The sequence below is a fragment of the Eriocheir sinensis genome, chromosome 2, assembly GCF_024679095.1.
Source record: "Eriocheir sinensis breed Jianghai 21 chromosome 2, ASM2467909v1, whole genome shotgun sequence".
Lineage (NCBI taxonomy): Eukaryota > Metazoa > Arthropoda > Malacostraca > Decapoda > Varunidae > Eriocheir > Eriocheir sinensis.
In genome coordinates this window covers 31,133,497-31,143,512 of record NC_066510.1, presented here as the reverse complement: position 1 = coordinate 31,143,512, position 10,016 = coordinate 31,133,497, and positions in this window count along the sequence as shown.

Sequence of the window (10,016 nt, the reverse complement as noted above, 5' to 3'; positions counted from 1 at the left end):
GTGGCGTGGAGAGCGGCTGCGTGGAAAGATGGAAGGAGATCTGCATGGTGGAATGAGGAGGGAGATTCGGTACAGTGGAGTGAGAGTCAGTGCGTGGCGGGAGGAAGAGGAGGAGGAGGAGGTGAAAGTTGCGCTGGTGGAGGTGTTTCCCGCATGGAGAGATTTAATAAGGAAGAAAGGAGAGGGAGGCGTCTGTTAGGTGAAGGGAGAATGGAAAGGACGGAGGAAGGAGGAGAGATTTTATGATTAACGTCGGTAGAGAGATTTTATTTTTATTGTTTTCATTTTATTATTATTATTTTCTTTACAATAGAGGAAACAGTTCAAGGGTAACAAAAAGGAAACAATAATGAAAAAAAAAAGCCCGGTACTCACTACTCCCACAAAATCCTGATATCCGTCGACAATGATAACGTCAATTTAAAGTTTGCAACTGATATTTTCGATGGCCAAGCTCACATATTTCCCAAAGGCTTTCGTAGGAGTTTGGGGCATTTCCAGGGGTAGCTTTATGACCCTAATAGTAGTTTGACCCATCTTCTGTACTGTAAAACTAAGGACACACTCAGTAGAATTCAATTGACCTCCTTCCCGACCTTTGGAAATAGTTGATATGAGGGCTGGAAGCGTCTGTCAAGTATACCGACAAAGGCCTTTCACCCCACCCCCCACCCGCCCCGTGACAAACTCCCCTCTGGACACTATTAAGGTCGGCATTATAAGAAGCGTTCCCTTTTTACATCAGCTATTTTTAAAGGTCAAAGAGGGAGTCAGTCGAGTTCTAATAAGTCTTTCTTCAGGTTCACGGTACAGAAGAAGGGTCAAACTACCACCAGGGTTATAAAACTACTCCTGGAAATGCCCACGGCTCTTACGAAAGCCTTGTCAAATATGTATTCTTGGGCGGCGAAATGTCTTTTAATACGACCCTAACTCTTATATGACACCTATTTCTATTCACGAGTTACGCCTATGTGATTTCCATGAAGTAATTGTAAGGGGACATCTATATAAAAGAGCGACACATAGCAGATGGGAGCGATTTAGGACGAAGGTTATTTTTTGACCTGTATATTTGGGTCATCAGTGCAAGTGTATTAGAATCAAGGGCAGATAAACACAGCAGATAGACTAGAAGTTCTTGTTGTCTATTTAGCAAGCGGCCAGTTTATTTTGTTTTACTTATACATGCGCTGATGATGATGCGACTGCTTATAAGGATGATGATGATGATGATGATGATGATATACATACATAGTTAGTTAATTAGTTAATTGACAAAGGTGATACAGGAACTTAGCGTCATAAAATGATAAAAATAGAGAATTAACAAACTTTATCCAAGCAAGAGAGAGAGAGAGAGAGAGAGAGAGAGAGAGAGAGGAGAGAGAGAGAGATCTGTGCTAAACGTTATACAGCAGATTCCACAAAATGCATACATACACACACACACATAGAATACATACATACATACATGCATACATACTCATTCTTTTCATGGGAAGTTGGCGATTGACTCCTCCACCCAAAATTGACCTCCACCCGAAATTGACCTCCACCCGAAATTGACCTCTCTTTTGGCCACTCTTTACTTCTGTCTGTTGTGGGAGCGGTGAGTAACGGGCTTTTCTCTCTCTCTCTCTCTCTCTCTCTCTCTCTCTCTCTCTCTCTCTCTCTGCACTCTTTTTGTTGCCCTTGAGCCGTCTCCTTTGTTGTAAAAAAAAAAAAAAAAAAAAAAACAAATCCACGCCGCATAATATTTTCCCCATTCTTTCTTCTTAATACGTAAGATTTGTCGTATGCTGCCAGAAGGAGAGTATAGCGTAACGGGGCTGTGGGTGTCGGACTGACGTAACGGCGCGGTCTCAGTAGCTGTGTAGCGGTCTCCTGGTGATTAAGGGGGTGGGGGGGGTGCAAGAGGAGCGCAGCGGTAGAGGCCGGCGTCACCCCACGTCCACCATACTCCGGAAAATAAATTGGAGGGTAGTTGAATAAGAATGGAGAGATCAATACTGTCAGCAATCACTCAAGTGGAATCTTATTGTGGATAAGACTTAAAAATGCATATGGGTAACAGAACAGACAAAAGTAGATGACATTATACATTACATTATACATTATAGGTTATTAAAAAAAATCTTTCGATGGACAGACAGACCATCTCCGCGTGACCCATAGCCATCCATTCGTGATTCAGCATATACTGATCGGTCGGGTGTTTAAATAGTTGTTTTCTTAGATTCATGGCACAGTAGAAGGGTCAAACTACCACTAGGTCATAAAACTATCCCTGAAAATGCTCAAAACTTCAACGAAACTCAAAGTTTTGTCAAATATGTGAACTTGGGCGCCGAAATGTTTGTGAATATGACCCGTTATCAGCCAGTGGTTCCCAGACTTTTTTACATGATGCCCCCTATTGATTTATAAGAAATCCTCACGCCCCCCCATCCCTTGTTTATATATATATATATATATATATATATATATATATATATATATATATATATATATATATATATATATATATATATATATATATATATATATATATATATATATATATATATATATATACACACACACACACATTGAAACTCACGTGAGGATGATTCAAACAGTATTACTCCTTCATGTACGTGTGTGTGTGTGTGTGTGTGTGTGTGTGTGTGTGTGTGTGTGTGCAGCTCACTACCGCCCCCAAGGGGGGCGCCCCCCTCCTTATCTGCTATGGGGGATGTTAGATACGAAGCTCAGAGATTATAGTGATTGTCGTGCATTATTTACAATTCTCCTGAAGTTATATCGATTACAATCCGTGGAGCAAATCAACGGGGCAGCAATCATTTCCCCCTCCTAAAAAAAAATTATTTATGAATAAAACCAGCAACAAGAAGTAACTGGTCGTCCGGTTCTCCGTGGTGACAAAGTGCTGCATATTTATATAACATACCGCTCACATCTTTAGCCCAAGTTTACGTGAGCCTCGCCATGAAACCTCACCTCACGTACGTCAAACTTGTGACGTTTCATAACCTTTTTAAAGTTTCAAGTGTTTTGTCGTATTATATTATTTCGTGAAGGCAAAGAATATCGTCTGGAGCGCTTATTCAACACAATCCAACATTTCTTTCTATACGTGGCTCTGCATTCACGTATAAACGGCTAATTGGTAACAATTCAGAACAATTCAATACATTTTAATAACATCGAAGGCGGTTTCACATGCTACCATTTTTCTTGAGTTATCGAGCATGAGCCTGAATTCTTAAACGTTTCGTCGCTTCAGTTCGCCTGTTTGAAAAGCCTCTCGTTGAAGTTGCTGGGCTTTTCATGGACTGTTTTGTGTTCCTAGTGATAGTTTTACCCGACCTTTGCACCCTGAACTGGTAAATCACCCCATGAAAACCCGATTAATGGAAGCCCGATGTGTTTAAAAATATGGAGAATGTGAGACGCTACATACTTATAGTAATGCATGCTACCTCACACTTCCCCTTCGTTAGTGAGTAAACTGGAGATTACGACTACCACACCAATTATGCAACTGCTAGACAGATAACACAAATGTTCTCTAATTACTCCACTCGGACGTCGATAACGCTGTAAAGTTTTTAAACGTTAATATGGAGTGGAGGGATTGAGACGAGTGTTATCTCGGGTGTTGCATCACTTTGTGGGTGCGTGCGTGTGTGATTGCGAGATACCCGAGCAAAGCAGATCATTCGAGAGGTCGCATGTTTGATACTGACTTAGGAATGAGTATTTTTTTCGATATATTTTATGCCCATTAAAAAGCCCATCCTCTTAATACACTAGCAGCTTCCTCTAATATGTGCCTTGATAGCTCCAGCCTGATGAGTAACCCTATACGACGCCCTCTGTTATACTCTCATACGTAGCTCTCCCCCTTAACGCATTCCAAGCTTCGTCTGCAGTACTGTCATTAGGTCGTGGGTACGTTTGCTTAGGCGATACGTTGCATAATGTCCCATATGTGGAGGTCTTTCGTTGAGGGTTTAGGGTATTTCCGTGGGTTTTGCTTTATGAGCCTATATAGTGATAGTTTGATAAGGCTTTTGCACCATGAATGTGAAAAACAGGCATGAGAAATCGAGTCATCTCCTTTGTGGCCTTTGGGAATAGTTGCTGGGAGGGCGAAAGCGTCTGAGAGTAGGGAACACTATTGCTCTGAGGCGTGTGGGTGGCGGTGGGATGTAAGGATGCATGTACGGGGTCTGGCTATTTGTGTGTGTGTGTGTGTGTGTGTGTGTGTGTGTGTTGTATCTTCACACTCAAGGTTAGGATGACGTCACTACAGCTAATCAACGTACAAGGGAGGAAAAACAAAAAAAACAGGCAAACAATCGCTGTTCTGGGTCAATATTATTATTATCTCGTTGGTGATAAGGAACTTCAAACTATATTTACTACTACTTGTTCTCGTTCTTCTTCTTCTTCTCCTTCTTCTTCTTATTATTATTATTATTATTATTATTATTATTATTATTATTATTATTATTATTATTATTATTATTATTATTATTATTATTATTATTATTATGTTATTATTATTATGTTGCCTCATGCCACGAACACGCATACCCATTGCCATATGCCTCCGTGTACCCCCCCCCCCCCCCCACCATGCTCTTTACCATTTGTTCCTGAATCTCATGCCCCATACACCACACTCCCCCTCCCCCCTTCTGTTGAGGCCACTGCCCTCTGCATGGTGCCACGTCTACATAACCACTGCATCATGCCCTTGTGGTTCATCATCTTTACCCTCAGTGGCGATTCTCTGCCCCACGCACCGTCCCACATATATAGGACCTGCCTCCATTCTTAGCCCCTGCTTTTATTCTCCACGGCACGCTTTTTTCTCTTTTTCCTCTTCAGACACTTGACTTTCACCTTGTATATGCGGTTATCCTTATCTACGGCGCCTCTCTCGTAATACATATTGTCCTCTCTCTCTCTCTCTCTCTCTCTCTCTCTCTCTCTCTCTCTCTCATGCGCATTCTAAGCATATCCATACGACCCTTTTGCAAGCCATTTGATATAAAGTATCGAGAGATTAGTGTCTCCCGCAATCCTAGCATTTAGTTATATATGTTAAGTGGCGATTTGTTACTGAAGATTACTTGAAAAAATATCCTGCTCTAGTTTTGACTGGTTTTTTTGTGTGTGTGTGTTTTGTTATTTCGTTGGGGATATACCCCAGTGGAGGAAGGCGGAGCATGCCGCGCAACCCCCCAGACGGCTGGTAGAGAGAAACCCAGTTCTTTCAAGGAGGAGGCCCAACAACGGGGCTGAGGGTGTCGGAAAGAGCCCACTTTTCCACCCCCATGGTAACTGGTAGGTCTCGAACCCATACGCTACAGGCACCCCGCCGAAGCCCAAGGCCGAGACTCTACCAAGGGACCACAGGAGCCCCCATTTGATTAATAGTTTCTTCACGTTTATAGAATATAGAACTGTCTTATCAAACTACCACCAGGGTCAGAAAACTACCCCTGGAAAGGCCCACAACTCCGACGAAAGCCTTGTCAAATGTGTGCGTTAAGAGACGAAATGTTAACTAATATGGCCCCTTTTCTCTCAATCTTATCGAGCCTTTACCGTAGACTCCTGGGGCCTGCGCCATTCTTCCCGGAGGACAAAGAAAGACAAGGATCAGACAGACAGACAGACAAATTTAGAAACAGACAGAGAGGGTTGAACTCACTCAATTCGGATTAACTGAGTGTTATTTTTCATTCACATCATTATCAACGACTACAAACGAATTATTCTTTGTCCGTTCGTTCTGATGAGGAAAAGTCATTGTTACTGTTCACTTGATTCACGAGGGGAGCTGAAGAGGGGATGCGTAGCTAAGGGGAGAGAGAGAGAGAGAGAGAGTACACGAGAGTCAGAGTGACTTGCATAACTCTTTCGTGTGCCAGTCACTGTGACGCCAAAGTTCTTTACTAGCTATATGCGTACCGTGTGCTGTACTTGGCCCCCTGAAAGAATGCTTGCGGGAGGAGGCGAGCGCGCAATGGCAGTATGAATAGGGAAAGATGAAGAACTGGGGAGGGGCGGGATAGGCTAGCTGCGCGTGGCCTCCGTCGCAAGAATAAGATTTAAAGTAAGAATATGAGTAGGACTGAGAGAGAGAGAGAGAGAGAGAGAGAGAGAGAGAGAGTTAAAAAGTATGAAAGTAAGAATAGCAAGAATAAAAATAGGAAGACGAGAGAGAGAGAGAGAGAGAGAGAGAGAGAGAGAGAGAGAGAGAGAGAGAGAGAGAGAATGCTAAAGTCGAATAACAAACCATTACTACATGAAGTCCATCCTATAAAATGATGTAAACTATAATGCAGAAGAAAGGAAAATAAAGAAACGGAGAAAAAAGACAAAAAAGGAGGGAAAAAGGAAAGAATGAAGGATGCAGAGAAGCACCTTAATGAAAAAGAAAAAGATAAAAAATATTACATTGCTGAATAAATAACAAAATGCATGCAACAAGAGAAGTTGGCGCCACTATAAACACTTGCCTGCGCCATGACGGGCTGGGGTCGACTACCATCCAGGCCCCTCAAGCAAGCCTACCGGCGGAATAGGCATACACGTAAAAAAAAAAAAAAAAAAAAAAAAACTTCCAAAGGCCGCAAACGAGATAAGTACGTCGGGTTCTCTGAGTGTGACATACATACATACAGACACACAGACAGACAGACAGACAGACACACTACAAACAGACAGACATAGATTCATACATAGGGTCAAAAAACTACTCATGGAAAACTTACAACCTCCTTCCACAAAGACTTTATTATATGCGGGTGTGTATTGTGGGAGTCCCTTAGGGTTTGAAAATATGGGGCCGGGGGTTCTCCTATGAATGGTGTAATGTCTCGGCAGTGAGTTGACGAAGCTACCATCTGCCCTCCAAGGAAAGTCTTGTATAGAGAATAGAGGAACAGTTACTACACATAATCCTACGTACCCATCCTTTCCTTGTTGATATCTACTCGTTCATTCATTCTCATTCTTTTCATTCTTTCTTTCTCTCATTCATTCTTTTTTCCTTTCTCTCTTTCTTTCCTTCTTTCCTTCTTTCTCTCATTCTTTTTTTCTTTCTTTCTTTTTCTTTCTTTCTCTCATTGTATCTTTACTTCTATCTGTCTCTATTTCTCTTTCTTTCTTTCTTTATTTATTTCTCATTCTATCTTTCTATCTTTCTCTTTCTTTCTTTCATTTCTCCTTTCTAGCCTGTGTGTGTGTGTGTGTGTGTGTGTGTGTGTGTGTGTGTGTGTGTGTTGCATAACGTCGTTCTCGCCGTAGCTAGGGGACCGTCACTGCTGGCCTGCGGGGGTGTGACGTTCGAAGCAGGCTTTATCAATCACCTCCTGGCCATTTAGTGCGGCTCAGACAGGATCACGGCCCAATACCGCATGACTAGACATGATGACAAGCATTGCGACTACCCTTATGCAGCGTATCTACAGACAGACAGATGGACATACATACATACATACAGACACACAGGCAGACATAAGAACATAAGAACATAGGGAAAACACAGGGCAGCTCCAGAATCCCCCCACTACTCACGATGGGTAAGGTGTAGTTTCAGGGGTTACAGGTAGAGGCTTGATCCTCGTTTTACCGGCGGTACTATGCACGCACCAGTACCCTGTCACCTTACTGCACCCACACCTCACTGCCACCTGTCGTCCTCGTCCATGTAACTATCCAGTCTACTCTTAAAACAATCTATCGTCCCTGCACTAACTATGTGATTGCTGAGTCTATTCCATTCCCCCACCACCCTATTACTAAACCAATGCTTGCCTATATCTCTCCTAAATCTATACTTTTCTAATTTAAATCCATTACTGCGAGTTCTATCCTGCTGGCTAATTCTCAGTACTTTACTTATATCGCCTTTGTTGTAACCCTTGACCCATTTGAATACTTTTATCAGATCTCCCCGCACTCTTCGTCTTTCTAGTGAATGTAAGTTTAGATGTTTCAGCCTATTTTGATATGGGAGGTTCCTCAGCCCCTGAATCATCTTGGTCATCCTCCTCTGAACTGATTCTAGCAAGTTGATGTCCATTCTGTAGTGTGGGCACCAAAACTGGACAGCATAATCTAAGTGTGGCCGGAGGATGATCTCTGCACTCCTGTTGGTTACCGTCCTGTTAATAAAGCCTAATACCCTGTTAGCCCTATTCCTCGCACTAATACATTGCTTCCTCAGTTTTAGGTCAGAGTTCACTAACACTTCCAAATCCCTTTCACACTCAGACCTGCCTATCGCTGTGGAGTCTAAACTATACCCGTGTAATGGGTTGCGTGTTCCTACACTAAGTACGCTGCACTTGGTGATGTTAAAATTCATCTGCCATTTCTCTGACCAAAATGCCATTTCTCTGACCAAAGGCAGACAGATACACATATATACTACAAACAGACAGACAAATAGACATTCATACATAGATTCATACATATTGACAGACAGACGGGCAGACAGACAGGTTAAAAGGCAAAAAAGGGGAAAACTCGAGCAACAGGAACATCATCATCAACAAGAACAACAACAAGGACCACAACAACAACAGTATGACACGTGTGCCTCGGTTGTCAAAGTCCAAGGTCGAATCCAACAGCGTTCAGCGTCGTGGCGTATGTCAAGATTTTTCTTTTTATATATTTTCTCTTCTTTTTCATATTTTCTTCTAAGGTTCATGTTCTCAAATCATTTCGGGCCTTGCACACCCACCCACATTTGACAAAGTTTTCCTCGAGGCTGTGTGATACTTTAACCATGCTGTTACCATATGTTCTTATTGTATCTGTAAGGAAGAGAAGGAAAGGATGAGAGGAAGGGAAGGGGATAAGGAAAGATGTTAGCAAAGAGGGAAAGAAAGGGAAGAGGAGAAGGGAAACTAATACCAGGCACCACGAATGTAAAAAAATATATATATATATATATATATATATATATATATATATATATATATATATATATATATATATATTCATGAAAATCCGACTTAATTCCTTTGTAGCCATTAAAGATATTTGTTGTGAGAACCCGACAAGCGTTTGATAATATGGGTCTTAAAACCTCCTTCCAGTATGCTTTTAATTGACTACAAGTGGCGTGGGTAATCTTCATGATGGCCCTCTTGAAATCATATCATGTTTATCACGCAGTGTCTTGGAGCCGTGTTAGCAGGATATGACCTTAATGGGATCATGCTTACCTACCAGTCACTCAACCCGACAGTCGCAAGCAAATCGACGTGTAACATAACCTACGACTTTTTGATCTTCTGGTGTAGTCGCTCCTCTGCCTCTGTGAAGCAAAGGTATAGGCCTACCAATCTCTATTGATGTCGCAGGGCTGGTAAATATCTTTATTTTGTCATGGATGGGGAAAAAGGGGGGAGAAGGGAGGATTAGTGGCACATATAGATACAAGCTGATAGGAAACTACAAAAGCAAGGTACCCGCATGTGTTGCATATTATAAGCACAATAACAACAATAATAATAATAATAATAATGATAATAATAATTATATCACGTTAACAGTCAACAGTCACCAACATCAGCCTATCAAACCCTTGCTGTGGCTGGTGCAGTGCCCTAGCCGGCTATCTTATTACTGAAGAACTGACAGTCATCATCTTTTGCAGAGCAGCCTTGTCGATGGTGCTCTGCGCGGAAACTCACATATGCTTAGTACTTGCTTATTTGCTTTTCTGCTTGCTTGCTTACTGGTTTGCCTGCCTGATTGAATGATTGGGTGATTGGGTGACTGGTTAAATAGTAGTTTCCCGCACTTAAACCGGCTATATATGCTACCTGCAGGCTACTTACACAGGCTGCTTATCGGAGCAGTCACAGACGCCCGAAAGTGTGATGGCTTTCCACTCACAATAAATATTTTCAAAGCCCACAAAGGAGACTAGTCGTGTTCCCATGATTATTTTTTTTAGGTTAATGGTACAGAAG